Source organism: Nannobrachium achirus, assembly GCF_963921795.1.
Source record: "Nannobrachium achirus genome assembly, chromosome: 1".
NCBI classification, from domain to species: domain Eukaryota; kingdom Metazoa; phylum Chordata; class Actinopteri; order Myctophiformes; family Myctophidae; genus Nannobrachium; species Nannobrachium achirus.
In genome coordinates this window covers 70,011,052-70,031,046 of record NC_137810.1, presented here as the reverse complement: position 1 = coordinate 70,031,046, position 19,995 = coordinate 70,011,052, and the positions used below count along the sequence as shown (strand labels likewise).

The window sequence follows — 19,995 nt, the reverse complement described above, 5'->3', positions numbered from 1 at the left end:
ATAAAATGACAGGTGAGATTTGAATTACCACTCAATTTAACTCAATAACAATTTTTAATCATATCAATACCTCCAAATCCAAATACCTAGGTAGTTATGATTGCTATGGTTTCACACTTCGTCATTTTATAGATTTTGTTATGGCCACGTTCAGGTGTTTAGACAGATATCTCGTGTTGTGTTTGTAGACGGTCGTGTCCCCTCTCAAATGAGCACTTGCCCGGTCGGGCAACCTGAAAGCAAACTTCACCTGCCCCAAAGTTTTATTTACCTGCCGGGGGCAGGTGGGCAAGCCTTAGTGTCAATGCCTGTTCGGCAAAGTGGCCCAGAACTGGCAATGGCAGACTGTCGTCATACTGACCACATGGGGATATTATCGATGTTGCATCAACACCCAGTGTTGATACAATCAAGAACTGTATGTTGAAAAGTTGGCAGGGTGTGTAGCAACTCATAATGTAATAAGGGCTTATAATGCAGTGATGTTAATAGGTTTTTAATGTAATGAGTCCCGGGACCCAAGGAGGGTCTTTCGGATGAGTCCCAGGGATATTTTATGGGTCCCACAAAAATTCAACGCGTCATGTCATTTTTGACAAAGTGCAGCATTTAACTTGAATTGGTTATTATATGGTTATTTACATTGTTTATCTTACAAAATACATACAAAAACGAATGAAACAATTAAACTATAATAGTACCTTGAGATGAAGAAGCACTAGGGATGGAGCTCGTTAATTTTTATTGATAATGAGCACCTTATCGATGTTGCTTATCGAGCCGGGCTTTTATCGAGCCCACTATTGAGCTTTTTTCTGTTATTTTGTGGAAAGACATGATGAGACACTAATATATATATATAATTACAGTACTATTCATGAATTAATAATAATAGCCTACTGTAAAACTATACTATAACTATAGGCTAACATTTCCATGTCTCTCCTTTTTTTTTTTTTTTTTTTTTACAGTAAATGCATATCTATTTTTTCCATTAAATACATTTGACCAGGGCCTTCAAATACAGTACTTTAACAGACAGAAGGCAAGTCAACCTTTTTATTTTTGGAAAATATTTGAAGAAACTAAATGTGTACCGTCTCTTTAACAGTGTAATTTATAATGCATAGTACGACGGTGTCACGCAACAAAAATATACCCAATCAACAAGCTCAAACCGTGTCTGCTCGCACCGCGTTGTGATCTTGTACATCTGCTATTTTCGGTAGACTCAGAAGTCGCGCTGGCAACGCTACGGATTCATTCGCACGGAGCGATACCTTATAACTCTATGGCAGTGATTTTGAGTGTCCCAAACGGATTATTATCGATGGAATCATTCATATTTTCAAGCACCACATACTGTGGGTGGAAGAGAACGGGTGTCGCGCTGCTTCAACAGCCCGCGTTGGAGTTGTTTCAACTCGTCTCAGACTAGCTCTGGTCCATAGCGTTAGTGGAGGAGAACTCCACTAACGCTATGGACCAGAGCTAGTCGCAGACGTGCAAAGTTATTGATTGCACTTGGGTCTTATGTGACAAGTGCCTGGCTCCGTCTGCATTGTCGAAGACAGTGTTCCCTCCCGAGCATGATGTAACAACCGTGCTGCATATAGCCCATTGTATTTAGCTCTCCCCTTCCAAAAGGTAACCAAACTTTTTAGTGTTTCACGCGTTCCACCGTTGTTCCGCGGCACGCATGCACTTCCAAAGCACACAACTATCGATGACACATTGTACCTCCCGGCCCCCGGCCGCTATAGCAGCCCATGACGTGACGCTTACCCGATAACAGGCTCGACAAGCCAAACCCACGTTCGGTGGGGGAACCCTTCTTGGTGTATCACCTAACACGCTGTGCCACTATGGTCAGAGAGCGGCCCGGTGCTACGCTAAAACTAAGGCACCCATTGAATTCTGTGACCATGCATGGAGCACACAATAGCGTCGGTGGATTCCAAACACACACTGTCGTTAGTTCTATCGTCTGTTTTAAGACTTTCTACGCGGATTTCATTTGTGTTTACGTAGGGTACAGTAGCATGCCTTCACCCATGAACAATGGTGGCGTCTGTGGACTTTTTAAAATATATTTTTTTTCGCGAGTGGTAAATTATTTTCACGTGGACTCCAATGGAGGCGATGCGTCCGTGGGACCCCAGAACACTGACGTGAATGCGTCTCTAGGCAACGTGAATGCGTCAGAGACGCGGGATGCGCACATAATGACGTCACTGATAATGTAATAAAAACATGTAATAAAAACTCATAATGTAATAATCAGCTCATAATGTAATAAAAAACAAGTGCATAATGTAATAATTAAAATGTAATAAAAGCTCATAATGTAATAATCAGCTCATAATGTAATAAAAATACATTATTACATTATGAAGTTTTATTACATTATGTGGAGGTTCTTAATGTAACACATTATTACATTATTACATTATTGAAAAATCCATTATTACGTTATGTGCTCGTTTTTTTATTACATTATGAGCTGATTATTACATTATGAGTTTTTATTACATTTTTCTTATTACATTATGAGCCCTTATTACATTATGAGCCGTTATTACATTATGAGTTGCTACAAACCCTACAAGCCTGTGTTCATCATCAGATCATCATGTTAGAACCCTACAAGCCTGTGTTCATCATCAGATCATCATGTTAGAACCCTACAAGCCTGTGTTCATCATCAGATCATCATGTTAGAACCCTACAAGCCTGTGTTCATCATCAGATCATCATGTTAGAACCCTACAAGCCTGTGTTCATCATCAGATCATCATGTTAGAACCCTACAAGCCTGTGTTCAGCATCAGATCATCATGTTAGAACCCTACAAGCCTGTGTTCATCATCAGATCATCATGCTAGAACCCTACAAGTCTGTGTTCAGCATCAGATCATCATGTTAGAACCCTACAGCCTGTGTTCATCATCAGATCATCATGTTAGAACCCTACAGCCTGTGTTCATCATCAGATCATCATGTTAGAACCCTACAGTCTGTGTTCATCATCAGATCATCATGTTAGAACCCTACAAGTCTGTGTTCAGCATCAGATCATCATGTTAGAACCCTACAGTCTGTGTTCAGCATCAGATCATCAGATAAGAGCCTCCTGGAGACTCCCACATCCAGGGGCGTCACAAGGGGGGGGGGGGGGGGGGGGGGGGGGGGGGACTGAGTTACCAGGGCCCAAGGTGGAGGGACCTTAATTATGTTATACTTCATCTGCTATTTTTGAAAAAGTTGTGAACATGTGTGCAAATCTTTGAATATATGTATTTTTAAGCGAACATTTGAACTAAAATGTTGCTTTGTTTGCTAAATATTTTTAGATGGGGGTCCATACATATCATCTTGTGGGTCCTTCACATGAAACAGATTGAGCACCACTGACATATTCAAAGACTTGCACACATTTTCAAGATTTTTCAAAAATAGAAGATCTACAAGCTTGCAAGTGCTCGGTGCCACACTTTGAGCTTGTATATCTGCTATGTCTCAATAGTTAAAGCACAAAATAACGTGTAATAAAGCGTTCCCAGTCTAAATGGGTTAAACCCCTCCCCTGAAGAACATTCATGGGGGGCCCACAGTGAATGCTTGAACCCAGGGCCCAGGATTTGGTGCAACACCCCTGCTCACAGCACAGCTTGTCTCAAAGGGTGGCAGGGCTTTCACAGTCTGGGCCCCTCAGCTGTGGAACTCCCTACCTGTTGACCTACGACGTGTGAATTCAGTGTCATCTTTTAAAGCCCTTTTAAAAACCCACCTCTATGTCCAAACCTTTTCTTAAATTCTTCTTGCCATTTTTAGTTTTTTATATCTGCATGTGTCTATTTTAAAATGTGTGTCTACTTTTTATTCACTGATCGTGTGTTGTAGATTGTCAATAAATGCATATCATGTTGTTCTTTTACCCTGCTCTGTAAAGCACTTTGTGACGTCTGGAATGTATAAATAAATTCATTATCCATAATTATTCTTCACTGATAGAAACACTAACTCTGTCATGGAATTATTATTAATGATGTTCCCTTATATTATTGTGTTTGGCTGGTTTAGACATTTATCTTTTTGTTTATTGGTCTGTAACTGTAAGTTCTAACAATCTAACAACATCCATCCTATAATCTCCAGACATTTAAGTCCTGTTTGTTCTTTGCAGTGCTTATTGTTGGAATTCTGCCCAATTCTTGACCTTTTGTGTTTTTGGACAGTAAGAAGTATGAACAATAAGGCCATCACACGCTTAGTCCTCTCAGTAATAAATAACACTGATCATCCTCTGTATCAATAACTATATCAATAACACTGATCATCCTCTGTATCAATAACTATATCAATAACACTGATCATTCTCTGTATCAATAACTATATCAATAACACTGATCATCCTCTGTATCAATAACTATATCAATAACACTGATCATTCTCTGTATCAATAACTATATCAGTAATAAATTACACTGATCATTCTCTGTATCAATAACTATATCAGTAATAAATTACACTGATCATTCTCTGTATCAATAACTATATCAGTAATAAATAACACTGATCATCCTCTGTATCAATAACTATATCAGTAATAAATTACACTGATCATCCTCTATATCTCTACTTCCACCTCATGCCATCAGGGTGAAGATACAGAACCCTGAAGTGGTACAAGGTTGGTTTAGCAGGAGTTTTGTCCGCTCAGCCATCGCTGCACTAAACTGATAGGATGGTTTTCTGTGCATAGTGGAGACCTGATGATCTGTCTGTGTGTTATACCGATGTTTCTGGTTCACATTGACACTTTTCAATGTTTTTTTTTTTTCATATCACTCATGTTACTTTGTCTGCTGACCTCACTCAGCAACAAAATAAAAATAAAATAAACAAAAATACAAATAAAACAATTCACAGGAGGCAAGCAGTGATCACCCCATGATGTGCACTGCAATGTAGTTTCAAATGCACTACATTGCAGATGCTTTTTTGAGAGTAAAAAACTAAAAAAGAAGAAAAGGACACGTGTGACATGCATGATCTGGGCCGATTGCCCCTGGAAATCTCAACCCACAGACAGACTTATGAAGACAAAATTCGCTTCAGGGACAATAACGATTACTTTTATTATCTTTGTATTAAGTAGCAGTTACTGTGGTCACAGGAGTAACTATTTATTCAGAGATGTCTTCATCTACAAGCAACATGGCACAAAGCAACACATTTTGAGCTTGTACATCTGCTATTTTCACTAGTATGGGTCCCGGGCAAACATCTAATTTCTCTTTTGGGTCTTGGGTTAAAAAAGGTACCACTGGTGACAGGTATAAACTACCAGCTCCTCTCTATACTAAAGAGGGTTGAGGTTTCCTCTCTTGCTTTGACATTTAGACTCCCACAGAGTCATGGTAAACTACAGTAGGTTATGAGCAGGAGGAGTATTTTTGCTCAACACATTCATTGCTCTGAACGTGTTAACATGTTAAGAAGATCAGGAGGATTGACAAACTGTGTGTGTGGAGGTCCAGGTTCACTGAAGTGAGGAGGATTTCCCATAGACCAGTCACTCTTCATAGAGTAAAACTCCATGTTGAAGTAACAGGAAAAACATTGTGATAAAATATCACTAGAAAGCAGTAAAATGTACTAAAATGGATCCATACAGTAGATCTACATGGAACACTGAGTGTACATAATATCAGTGTTGTACCCGAACGCTCAATGAACGATCGTTCATGAACACGTTCATATTTTGGGCGAATGTGAAATGAACCTTCTTTGTTTCCGTTTGATGAACGTTATTGTCATACGTGTTCATTCTGACGCTGTGAACGGTAATCAACAAACTATACAAAAAAGGAAAAAAATGGTCATCCAGTTCAAATACGATTATTTTGGGGGTCTCCAGTTCAAATATGCAAATATTCAAATATTCATAGCAGAACCACTGCTATGAATAAAGCTTGAAAGGGGAGGATACTGTTATTAGACTCTGTGTCTTGTTTTTATCCATTATTTTCACATTGTTTTATAGCGTTGTGTATATTGTATGGTCTTATAATGTGTGTATTGTATAATAGGAGGATTGACATACTGTGTGTGTGGAGGTCCAGGTTCACTGAAGACAGGAGGATTTCCCATAGACCAGTCACTCTTCATAGACACACAGCTGGGTGTTGGAGACTCTGCTCTGTGGTCAACACTTCTGCAATCACATACAATATTCATACAATGATCAATCATGTGAATGAAATAGTCTGTTTGTTATAGATTCTGTATTGTTACATTGCATTGTACAAGAGAGTAAAACTCCATGTTGAAGTAATAGGAAAAACATTATGATTGATTATTTTATTAGACAAAAATGGAGAACAGTACAAGTATAGTCAATACAATTGAAATGTAGTACAGTACAAGTAGGGGAGAACGGGGTAAGATGAACCGCAGGGTAAGATGAACCACCCCCTTTATCTTTAAAACTATACACATGAGTAGGGTTGGAGGCGGTACCGCGGTATACCGAGGTCTACCGCGGTGTCATTGTGCTTACCGCGGTAAAAAGACAAAAAAAAGGTCTATTTTTTATTGGAAAACAAGCGAGTTTTAAAACGGGGGAGAAGCGAGGACCGCATGCGCTCCATGCCGCTCTGCTCTGGGCCGTGTACCACATGTTTGGAAGCCACATGTCACTCAGACACAGACCTGCACACAGTGCACAGGGCAGGAGAGTACGGAGCACAACTCTATGACGGAGCAGCATAAACTTTCTCTGTAATCCACTCGACACAAGGATGTTAATACATACCTTGTGTTGTGGCATATCTTTTTTTATTCATACGGATTACTGGCGGAGCGCGGGCCGCGTGGACTAAAACCGAAAATGAAACTATTTTACTTTTTCCACCGCGTCGCACGTTGTGCCCCGTCCGGCGGCGCGTCGGCGATTTTATAACCTTTTCTGTCAAGTCTTGTAACTAAAACCTGTATATAGCAGCACTCAATCACTGCGATTTGAGACGTGACATGAGTTTACAGAATCACTGTACACGATCTGACTACCCTTCCTCTTCTGGTTTGTTCACACAGCTGTTTGTGTCTGAAAAGCCCAAGTAGCCTACGTTACTATGGTAACCCGACAGTGCAGATCTAAAAGCTCAGAACGCGTCGCGGATGCGATGTGTTGTGAGCTTGTAGATCTGCTCCTTTGAAAGCCATACCCGCTGTGCTGTACGGAGAAGTATAACTCGGGCAGTCAGGCTGTGTCGCCTCTCCACTGTGGAGAGGCGACTTTTGGGAAGATGATTGCAATATTTTGGCTTATCGCCGAACCTTAATTAATAGATACGGGGGTGCGGTAATTACCGCAGTACCGGCGGTAAATGGGAAGACGGTAATCTCGGTAACAAAATGTCCATACCGCCCCAGGCCTACACATGAGTTGTCATTTGACCCCACAATAAGAACGCAAACATCATTTCCACCTGGCTGTGGAGTTTACAGACACCTGGGCAAAGTGGAAAGCATATTTCTACCCCAAAAAGTGTTTTTTGCTGGTCGAAGTACATTTTTTACTTTTATGGTATAATGATGTTTATGTTAAAGCAAATGTACCCAGGTCTAAACTTATATATCATGCATGTTGGTAATATCCCAATGTATAAAACTATGTGAATCATTTAGCTAAAGATGAGCCTTAAGCATTAAGCTTGCCAGGTTTTGTCAAAATGGTGGCCGTGGGGCAAGATGAACCACATGCCTTGGGGTAAATTGAACTATGTGAATCACCATTCATATTTTGTATTATGTCTTTGCTACTCAATTTATGCTGAATGATCTTTCATTTTGATGAATACACTAATTTAAGAGAAGATTTTAATATTATATTAATAATTGCAGATATTAAAAGGTTCTGAATAACAAACTTAATTTAATTGGTTTTAATGTTTTTTCTTACGGTTTAAATAACCGTAAGAAAGGAAATAAGACTATTTGTAAAAGGGAAATGTGTTATTCAAATATTTCTAATAAGTACATACATTCTTTGTTCAAGTTTAAACTCTTAAAAGTTTAGAATATCACGTGGGTCAACTTACCCCTTTACCTGGATCAACTTACCCCTCACCTGGGGCAAGTTGAACCAGATGACCACTTTTTTTTAATAAGTCATATTTTTATGGTCCTTTGTCATAGACACTTACTTGTAATTTCAAATGATAGCAGACATCCTGAAATATGTCTAGATGTTTTGAATTTACTGCCAGCTCACTTTTTCTTGCTCCCAGGGCAACATAAGCACAAAGTGGTTCATCTTACCCCGTTCTCCAGTTAAACACCCTGCCTAAAAGGAACATCTCAAAAAAGACCTTTTACGGTCTTTTTTACTTTTGAAAGCCTTCTGTATTTAATTCATGGACATAATGAATAGCAAGCAAAGAAAACATTCAATAATATCACAGTTATAAAACACTCTATGTACAGGATTGGGGAAACAAGGGGGTGGGGCTAAGGTAAAGGTGGGGGTGCTCTGCTCACTTCTGGCCTGTCTATGGGAGAAGTGACAACTACCTCCTTCTCTGGCCTCCTGAAAGGTGAGTTTTCACCTGTCTATGGGAGAAGTGACAACTACCTCCTTCTCTGGCCTCCTGAAAGGTGAGTTTTCACCTGTCTATGGGAGAAGTGATAACTACCTCCTTCTCTGGCCTCCTGAAAGGTGAGTTTTCACCTGTCTATGGGAGAAGTGATAACTACCTCCTTCTCTGGCCTCCTGAAAGGTGAGTTTTCAGGGCAGTTTTGAAGGATGCCAGCGAGCTACATGTTATAAGGGAGGTAGTCAAGGAATTCCACACCTGGGTGGCAGTGTTGTAGAAGGAGAATTTACCCATATTTGTCTTATGGGTTTGTGTTATCAGATCATTGTGTGCTTGTGTTTTTAGTTGTTTAACTCTGTCTTCAACACAGAGCCATCTTAGGCTAGCAAAATGTGTGGGAGAAACATGGGTCATGGGCCCCAGGTGGAGAAGTAGCCCAATCAGTTTGTTTTGGGAGGTTTGGAGCTTAGTCTTTAGTGATTCTTTGATGTTGGAGTACCATGAGGTGCAAGCGTAGTCAAAGTGGGACTGAATGAGGGCCCCAGCAAGAGTCCTGAGGGCACTTTTGTTGACAAAAGTGGAGATTTTGCCCAGGAATCTTGTTCTTGTTCTCTGATAAAATATCACTAGAAATGGGAGTGTTTCTCTTCACCCGCGGCTCCCACATACAGTAAGCTACCGTTTAAGAAGCTCAGGAGGATTGACATACTGTGTGTGTGGAGGTCCAGGTTCACTGAAGTGAGGAGGCATTCTCATAGACGCGTCACTCTTCATAGACACACAGCTGGGTGTTGGAGACTCTGCTCTGTGGTGAAGACTTCTGGAATCACAACAATATTCATACAATGATCATGTGAATGAAAGAGTCTGTTTGTTATAGATTCTGCATTGTTACATTGTATTTTACAAGAGAGTAAAACTCCATGTTGAAGTAATAGGAAAAACATTATGATTGATTATTTTATTAGACAAAAATGGAGAACAGTAAAAGTATAGTCAATACAATATAAATGTAGTACAGTACAAGTACAGTTAAACACCCTGCCTAAAAGGAACATCTCAAATAAGACCTTTTACAGTCTTTTTTAGGATGAAAGCCCTCAGTATTTAATTTGTGGACATAATGAATAGCAAGAAAAGAAAACATTCAATAATATCACAGTTATAAAACACTATATGTACAGGATTGGGGAAACAAGGGGGTGGGGCTAAGGTAAAGGTGGGGGTGCTCACTTCTGGCCTGTCCATGGGAGAAGTGACAACTACCTCCTTCTCTGGCCTCCTGAAAGGTGAGTTTTCACCTGTCTATGGGAGAAGTGATAACTACCTCCTTCTCTGGCCTCCTGAAAGGTTGAGTTTTCACCTGTCTATGGGAGAAGTGATAACTACCTCCTTCTCTGGCCTCCTGAAAGGTTGAGTTTTCACCTGTCTATGGGAGAAGTGATAACTACCTCCTTCTCTGGCCTTCTGAAAGGTGAGTTTTCACCTGTCTATGGGAGAAGTGATAACTACCTCCTTCTCTGGCCTCCTGAAAGGTGAGTTTTCACCTGTCTATGGGAGAAGTGATAACTACCTCCTTCTCTGGCCTCCTGAAAGGTGAGTTTTCACCTGTCTATGGGAGAAGTGATAACTACCTCCTTCTCTGGCCTCCTGAAAGGTGAGTTTTCACCTGTCTATGGGAGAAGTGACAACTACCTCCTTCTCTGGCCTCCTGAAAGGTGAGTTTTCACCTGTCTATGGGAGAAGTGACAACTACCTCCTTCTCGGGCCTCCTGAAAGGTGAGTTTTCACCTGTCTATGGGAGAAGTGATAACTACCTCCTTCTCTGGCCTCCTGAAAGGTGAGTTTTCAGGGCAGTTTGAAGGATGCCAGCGAGCTACATGTTTTAAGGGAGGTAGTCAAGGAATTCCACACCTGGGTGGCAGTGTTGTAGAAGGAAAATGTACCCATATTTGTCTTATGGGTTTGTGTTATCAGATCATTGTGCGCGCTCCCTCTGGTGTAGTGGGTGTCGATAACCTTTTGGACCTATGTTCACTCTATTTACTGTATATATGGAACCAAGTGAAACTAAATGTAATGCCTCAACTACTACATTGCAAGTCAGGGTATGGGGTCCCCCGATTCAAATATGATTATTTTGGGGTCTCCATTTCAAATACGATTATTTTGGGGTCTCCAGTTCAAATACGATTATTTTGGGTTCTCCAGTTCAAATATGATTATTTTGGGGGTCTCTGATTCAAATATGATTATTTTGGGGTCTCCAGTTCAAATACGATTATTTTGGGTTCTCCAGTTCAAATATGATTATTTTGGGGGTCTCCGATTCAAATATGATTATTTTGGGGTTCACGGCCTGAAAAGGTTGAGAACCACTGCTATGAATACAGCTTGAAAGGGGATTATTAGACTGTGTCTTGTTTTTATCCATTATTTGCACATTATTGTCACATTACTTTGTTGTTTTATAGCGTTGTGTATATTGTATAGTGTTATAGTTTGAAGACTTTATTAGAAGTTTGCATAGTGTGTATTGCATAATAGGAGGATTGACATACTGTGTGTGTGGAGGTCCAGGTTCACTGAAGACAGGAGGTGTTCTCATAGACGCATCACTCTTCATAGACACACAGCTGGGTGTTGGAGACTCTGCTCTGCGGTGAAGACTTCTGGAATCACAACAATATTCATACAATGATCATGTGAATGAAAGAGTCTGATTCTGTATTGTTAAAACCTCGACCAGCTGTCTGTCTGTCTGTCTGTCTGTCTGTCTGTCTGTCTGTCTGTCTGTCACACGTCACACATCACACTTTTCCCCTGCTCATATCTCCGCAACCGTTGCCCCGATCCATGCCAAATTTTGCACACACACTCCTTGCCTGAGGTCATGTGAGCATCAATGCTCACATGACCCTCTTATAGCGCCACCATGAGGCCAGTTCTTGCAAAACACATTTATGGACACAGCTCCTACAATCTTTGGCCAAAAATCACACAAATCGGTACACAGTATGTCTACACTCATGTCATCAACATGGATCTGTCCCATTTAGCGCCACCTTCAGGCCGATTTTTTAAAACACTTTTTTGGACACTACTCCTACAGATTTTGCCCTAAAATCACGCAAATCGGTACACAGTATGTCTACACTCATCTCATCAACATGGATCTTTCCCATATAGCGCCACCATCACATGTTTGGACACTGCTCCTACACATTTTGCCCTAAAATCACGCTGCGACCTGACGGTCGCTTATCTCCCGATTAGGGAGTCTTACTGGTTAGACAAAAATGGAGAACAGTAAAAGTATAGTCAATACAATATAAATGTAGTACAGTACAAGTACAGTTAAACACCCTGCCTAAAAGGAACATCTCAAATAAGACCTTTTACGGTCTTTTTTATTTTTGAAAGCCCTCAGTATTTAATTAATGGACATAATAAATAGCAAGCAAAGAAAACATTCAATAATATCACAGTTATAAAAACACTATATGTACAGGATTGGGGAAACAAGGGGGTGGGGCTAAGGTAAAGGTGGGGGTGCTCACTTCTGGCCTGTCTATGGGAGAAGTGACAACTACCTCCTTCTCTGGCCTCCTGAAAGGTGAGTTTTCACCTGTCTATGGGAGAAGTGACAACTACCTCCTTCTCTGGCCCCCTGAAAGGTGAGTTTTCACCTGTCTATGGGAGAAGTGATAACTACCTCCTTCTCTGGCCACCTGAAAGGTGAGTTTTCACCTGTCTATGGGAGAAGTGATAACTACCTCCTTCTCTGGCCTCATGAAAGGTAAGTTTTCAGGGCAGTTTTGAAGGATGCCAGCGAGCTACATGTTTTAAGGGAGGTAGTCAAGGAATTCCACACCTGGGTGGCAGTGTTGTAGAAGGAGAATTTACCCATATCTGTCTTATGGATTTGTGTTATCAGGTCATTGTGTGCGCTCCCTCTGGTGTTGTGGTTGTTAGGGTTGGGGGCGGTAACCGCCGTACCGCCGTACCGCGCTATACCGAGTTCTACCGCGGTGTCAGTGTGCTTACCGCGGTAAAAAAGACAAAAAAAGGTATATTTTTTATTGGAAAACAAGCGAGTTTTAAAACGGTGGAGAAGCGAGGACCGCATGCGCTCCATGCCGCTCTGCTCTGGGCCGTGTACCACATGTTTGGAAGCCACATGTCACTCAGACACAGACCTGCACACAGTGCACAGGGCAGGAGAGTACGGAGCACAACTATGACGGAGCAGCATAAACTTTCTCTGTAATCCACTCGACACAAGGATGTTAATCTTGTGTTGTGGCATATCTTTTTTTTATTCATACGGATTACTGGCGGAGCGTGGGCCGCGTGGACTAAAACCGAAAATGAAACTATTTTACTTTTTCCACCGCGTCGCACGTTGTGCCCCGTCAGGCGGCGCGTCTGCGATTTTATAACCTTTTCTGTCAAGTCTTGTAACTAAAACCTGTATATAGCAGCACTCAATCACTGCGATTTGAGAGTTGAGACGTGACGTGAGTTTACAGAATCACTGTACACGATCTGACTACCCGTCTTCTTCTGGTTTGTTCACACAGCTGTTTGTGTCTGAAAAGCCCAAGTAGCTAGCCTACGTTACTATGGTAACCCGACAGTGCAGATCTAAAAGCTCAGAACGCGTCTCGGATGCGATGTGTTGTGAGCTTGTAGATCTGCTCCTTTCAAAGCCATACCCGCTGTGATGTACGGAGAAGTATAACTCGGGCAGTCAGGCTGTGGAGAGGCGACTTTTGGGAAGATGATTGCAATATTTTGGCTTATCGCCGAACCTTAATTAATAGATACGGGGGTGCGGTAATTACCGCAGTACCGGCGGTAAATGGGAAGACGGTAATCGCGGTAACAAAATGACGATACCGCCCCAGGCCTAGTGGTTGTGGGTGTCGCTAACTTTTTGGAGATGTTTGGTCAGATATGCGGGTACTTAGGGGATGGAGGGCAGATTTACGTTGACTATTTTTAAAGTCACTCCCATTTTTAGTTGTTTAACTCTGTCTTCAACGCAGAGCCATCTTAGGCTAGCAAAATGTCTGGGAGAAACATGGGTCATGGGCCCCAGGTCGAGAAGTAGCCCAATCAGTTTGTTTTGGGAGGTTTGGAGCTTAGTCTTTAGTGATTCTTTGATGTTGGAGTACCATGAGGTGCAAGCGTAGTCAAAGTGGGACTGAATGAGGGTCCCGGGAAGACTCCAGAGGGCACTTTTGTTGACAAAAGTGGAGATTCTGCCCAGGAATCGTATTCTTGTTCTCTGATAAAATATCACTAGAAATGGGAGTGTTTCTCTTCTCCCGTGGCTCCCACATACAGTAAGCTACAGTTTAAGAAGCTCAGGAGGATTGACATACTGTGTGTGTGGAGGTCCAGGTTCACTGAAGACAGGAGGTATTCCCATAGACGCGTCACTCTTCATAGACACACAGCTGGGTGTTGGAGACTCTGCTCTGTGGTCAACACTTCTGGAATCACAACAATATTCATACAATGATCATGTGAATGAAAGAGTCTGTTTGTTATAGATTCTGTATTGTTACATTGTATTTTACAAGAGAGTAAAACTCCATCTTGAAGTAACAGGAAAAACATTGTGATAAAATATCACTGGAAAGCAGTAAAATGTATTAAAATAGAGCCATACAGTAGATCAACATGAGTGTACATAATATCAGGGTTGTACCCGAACACGCTCAATGAACGATCGTTCATGAACACGTTCATATTTTGGGCGAATGTGAACTGAACGTTCTTTGTTTCCGTTTGATGAACGTTATTGTCATACGTGTCCATTCTGACGCTGTGAATGGTAATCAACAAACTATACAAAAAAGGAAGAATTGGTCAAATTAGACAGATTGTCAAATAGAAGCAAGGATGTTGAGAATAGCCGATCTACAAGCTCACAACACCTCACATCTCAAGGCATTGTCAGCTTGTAGATCTTCTATGTTCACTCTATTTACTGTATATATGGAACCAAGTGAAACTAAATGTAATGCCTCAACTACTACATTGCAAGTCAGGGTATGGGGTCCCCCGATTCAAATATGATTATTTTGGGGTCTCCATTTCAAATACGATTATTTTGGGGTCTCCAGTTCAAATACGATTATTTTGGGTTCTCCAGTTCAAATATGATTATTTTGGGGGTCTCTGATTCAAATATGATTATTTTGGGGTCTCCAGTTCAAATACGATTATTTTGAGTTCTCCACTTCAAATATGATTATTTTGGGGGTCTCCGATTCAAATATGATTATTTTGGGGTTCACGGCCTGAAAAGGTTGAGAACCACTGCTATGAATACAGCTTGAAAGGGGATTATTAGACTGTGTCTTGTTTTTATCCATTATTTGCACATTATTGTCACATTACTTTGTTGTTTTATAGCGTTGTGTATATTGTATAGTGTTATAGTTTGAAGACTTTATTAGAAGTTTGCATAGTGTGTATTGTATAATAGGAGGATTGACATACTGTGTGTGTGGAGGTCCAGGTTCACTGAAGACAGGAGGTGTTCTCATAGACGCATCACTCTTCATAGACACACAGCTGGGTGTTGGAGACTCTGCTCTGTGGTGAAGACTTCTGGAATCACAACAATATTCATACAATGATCATGTGAATGAAAGAGTCTGTTTGTTATAGATTCTGTATTGTTAAAACCTCGACCAGCTGTCTGTCTGTCTGTCTGTCACACGTCACACATCACACTTTTCCCCTGCTCATATCTCCGCAACCGTTGCCCCGATCCATGCCAAATTTTGCACACACACTCCTTGCCTGCCAAACCACAACCACAAAGCATCAATGCTCACATGACCCTCTTATAGCGCCACCATGAGGCCAGTTCTTGCAAAACACATTTATGGACACAGCTCCTACAATCTTTGGCCAAAAATCACGCAAATCGGTACACAGTATGTCTACACTCATGTCATCAACATGGATCTGTCCCATTTAGCGCCACCTTCAGGCCGATTTTTTAAAACACTTTTTTGGACACTACTCCTACAGATTTTGCCCTAAAATCACGCAAATCGGTACACAGTATGTCTACACTCATCTCATCAACATGGATCTTTCCCATATAGCGCCACCATCACATTTTTGGACACTGCTCCTACACATTTTGCCCTAAAATCACGCTGCGACCTGACGGTCGCTTATCTCCCGATTAGGGAGTCTTACTGGTTAGACAAAAATGGAGAACAGTAAAAGTATAGTCAATACAATATAAATGTAGTACAGTACAAGTACAGTTAAACACCCTGCCTAAAAGGAACATCTCAAATAAGACCTTTTACGGTCTTTTTTATTTTTGAAAGCCCTCAGTATTTAATTAATGGACATAATAAATAGCAAGCAAAGAAAACATTCAATAATATCACAGTTATAAAAACACTATATGTACAGGATTGAGGAAACAAGGGGGTGGGGCTAAGGTAAAGGTGGGGGTGCTCACTTCTGGCCTGTCTATGGGAGAAGTGACAACTACCTCCTTCTCTGGCCTCCTGAAAGGTGAGTTTTCACCTGTCTATGGGAGAAGTGACAACTACCTCCTTCTCTGGCCCCCTGAAAGGTGAGTTTTCACCTGTCTATGGGAGAAGTGATAACTACCTCCTTCTCTGGCCTCCTGAAAGGTGAGTTTTCACCTGTCTATGGGAGAAGTGATAACTACCTCCTTCTCTGGCCTCATGAAAGGTAAGTTTTCAGGGCAGTTTTGAAGGATGCCAGCGAGCTACATGTTTTAAGGGAGGTAGTCAAGGAATTCCACACCTGGGTGGCAGTGTTGTAGAAGGAGAATTTACCCATATCTGTCTTATGGATTTGTGTTATCAGGTCATTGTGTGCGCTCCCTCTGGTGTTGTGGTTGTTAGGGTTGGGGGCGGTAACCGCCGTACCGCCGTACCGCGCTATACCGAGTTCTACCGCGGTGTCAGTGTGCTTACCGCGGTAAAAAAGACAAAAAAAGGTATATTTTTTATTGGAAAACAAGCGAGTTTGAAAACGGTGGAGAAGCGAGGACCGCATGCGCTCCATGCCGCTCTGCTCTGGGCCGTGTACCACATGTTTGGAAGCCACATGTCACTCAGACACAGACCTGCACACAGTGCACAGGGCAGGAGAGTACGGAGCACAACTATGACGGAGCAGCATAAACTTTCTCTGTAATCCACTCGACACAAGGATGTTAATCTTGTGTTGTGGCATATCTTTTTTTTATTCATACGGATTACTGGCGGAGCGCGGGCCGCGTGGACTAAAACCGAAAATGAAACTATTTTACTTTTTCCACCGCGTCGCACGTTGTGCCCCGTCCGGCGGCGCGTCTGCGATTTTATAACCTTTTCTGTCAAGTCTTGTAACTAAAACCTGTATATAGCAGCACTCAATCACTGCGATTTGAGAGTTGAGACGTGACGTGAGTTTACAGAATCACTGTACACGATCTGACTACCCGTCTTCTTCTGGTTTGTTCACACAGCTGTTTGTGTCTGAAAAGCCCAAGTAGCTAGCCTACGTTACTATGGTAACCCGACAGTGCAGATCTAAAAGCTCAGAACGCGTCTCGGATGCGATGTGTTGTGAGCTTGTAGATCTGCTCCTTTCAAAGCCATACCCGCTGTGATGTACGGAGAAGTATAACTCGGGCAGTCAGGCTGTGGAGAGGCGACTTTTGGGAAGATGATTGCAATATTTTGGCTTATCGCCGAACCTTAATTAATAGATACGGGGGTGCGGTAATTACCGCAGTACCGGCGGTAAATGGGAAGACGGTAATCGCGGTAACAAAATGACGATACCGCCCCAGGCCTAGTGGTTGTGGGTGTCGCTAACTTTTTGGAGATGTTTGGTCAGATATGCGGGTACTTAGGGGATGGAGGGCAGATTTACGTTGACTATTTTTAAAGTCACTCCCATTTTTAGTTGTTTAACTCTGTCTTCAACGCAGAGCCATCTTAGGCTAGCAAAATGTCTGGGAGAAACATGGGTCATGGGCCCCAGGTCGAGAAGTAGCCCAATCAGTTTGTTTTGGGAGGTTTGGAGCTTAGTCTTTAGTGATTCTTTGATGTTGGAGTACCATGAGGTGCAAGCGTAGTCAAAGTGGGACTGAATGAGGGTCCCGGGAAGACTCCAGAGGGCACTTTTGTTGACAAAAGTGGAGATTCTGCCCAGGAATCGTATTCTTGTTCTCTGATAAAATATCACTAGAAATGGGAGTGTTTCTCTTCTCCCGTGGCTCCCACATACAGTAAGCTACAGTTTAAGAAGCTCAGGAGGATTGACATACTGTGTGTGTGGAGGTCCAGGTTCACTGAAGACAGGAGGTATTCCCATAGACGCGTCACTCTTCATAGACACACAGCTGGGTGTTGGAGACTCTGCTCTGTGGTCAACACTTCTGGAATCACAACAATATTCATACAATGATCATGTGAATGAAAGAGTCTGTTTGTTATAGATTCTGTATTGTTACATTGTATTTTACAAGAGAGTAAAACTCCATCTTGAAGTAACAGGAAAAACATTGTGATAAAATATCACTGGAAAGCAGTAAAATGTATTAAAATAGAGCCATACAGTAGATCAACATGAGTGTACATAATATCAGGGTTGTACCCGAACACGCTCAATGAACGATCGTTCATGAACACGTTCATATTTTGGGCGAATGTGAACTGAACGTTCTTTGTTTCCGTTTGATGAACGTTATTGTCATACGTGTCCATTCTGACGCTGTGAATGGTAATCAACAAACTATACAAAAAAGGAAGAATTGGTCAAATTAGACAGATTGTCAAATAGAAGCAAGGATGTTGAGAATAGCCGATCTACAAGCTCACAACACCTCACATCTCAAGGCATTGTCAGCTTGTAGATCTTCTATGTTCACTCTATTTACTTATGGAACCAAGTGAAACTAAATGTAATGCCTCAACTACTACATTGCAAGTCAGGGTATGGGGTCCCCCGATTCAAATATGATTATTTTGGGGTCTCCATTTCAAATACGATTATTTTGGGGTCTCCAGTTCAAATACGATTATTTTGGGTTCTCCAGTTCAAATATGATTATTTTGGGGGTCTCTGATTCAAATATGATTATTTTGGGGTTTCCAGTTCAAATACGATTATTTTGGGTTCTCCAGTTCAAATATGATTATTTTGGGGGTCTCCGATTCAAATATGATTATTTTGGGGTTCACGGCCTGAAAAGGTTGAGAACCACTGCTATGAATACAGCTTGAAAGGGGATTATTAGACTGTGTCTTGTTTTTATCCATTATTTGCACATTATTGTCACATTACTTTGTTGTTTTATAGCGTTGTGTATATTGTATAGTGTTATAGTTTGAAGACTTTATTAGAAGTTTGCATAGTGTGTATTGTATAATAGGAGGATTGACATACTGTGTGTGTGGAGGTCCAGGTTCACTGAAGACAGGAGGTGTTCTCATAGACGCATCACTCTTCATAGACACACGGCTGGGTGTTGGAGACTCTGCTCTGTGGTGAAGACTTCTGGAATCACAACAATATTCATACAATGATCATGTGAATGAAAGAGTCTGTTTGTTATAGATTCTGTATTGTTAAAACCTCGACCAGCTGTCTGTCTGTCTGTCTGTCTGTCTGTCTGTCTGTCTGTCACACGTCACACATCACACTTTTCCCCTGCTCATATCTCCGCAACCGTTGCCCCGATCCATGCCAAATTTTGCACACACACTCCTTGCCTGCCAAACCACAACCACAAAGCATCAATGCTCACATGACCCTCTTATAGCGCCACCATGAGGCCAGTTCTTGCAAAACACATTTATGGACACAGCTCCTACAATCTTTGGCCAAAAATCACGCAAATCGGTACACAGTATGTCTACACTCATGTCATCAACATGGATCTGTCCCATTTAGCGCCACCTTCAGGCCGATTTTTTAAAACACTTTTTGGACACTACTCCTACAGATTTTGCCCTAAAATCACGCAAATCGGTACACAGTATGTCTACACTCATCTCATCAACATGGATCTTTCCCATATAGCGCCACCATCACATTTTTGGACACTGCTCCTACACATTTTGCCCTAAAATCACGCTGCGACCTGACGGTCGCTTATCTCCCGATTAGGGAGTCTTACTGGTTAGACAAAAATGGAGAACAGTAAAAGTATAGTCAATACAATATAAATGTAGTACAGTACAAGTACAGTTAAACACCCTGCCTAAAAGGAACATCTCAAATAAGACCTTTTACGGTCTTTTTTATTTTTGAAAGCCCTCAGTATTTAATTAATGGACATAATAAATAGCAAGCAAAGAAAACATTCAATAATATCACAGTT

At 41.5% G+C, this 19,995-nt stretch overlaps 1 long non-coding RNA gene across 1 annotated transcript; it reads right to left on the bottom strand.

The window, feature by feature from the left end:
• Positions 1–9,326: 9,326 nt before the first annotated feature.
• On the bottom strand, positions 9,327–15,205 carry LOC308282739. Its single transcript, XR_013961902.1, has 4 exons — positions 15,120–15,205; positions 13,994–14,104; positions 11,165–11,275; positions 9,327–9,423 (listed from the first exon to the last, which is right to left on the bottom strand). It is a non-coding gene; the product is annotated as an uncharacterized lncRNA (long non-coding RNA).
• Between the last annotated feature and the right edge of the window lie 4,790 nt (positions 15,206–19,995).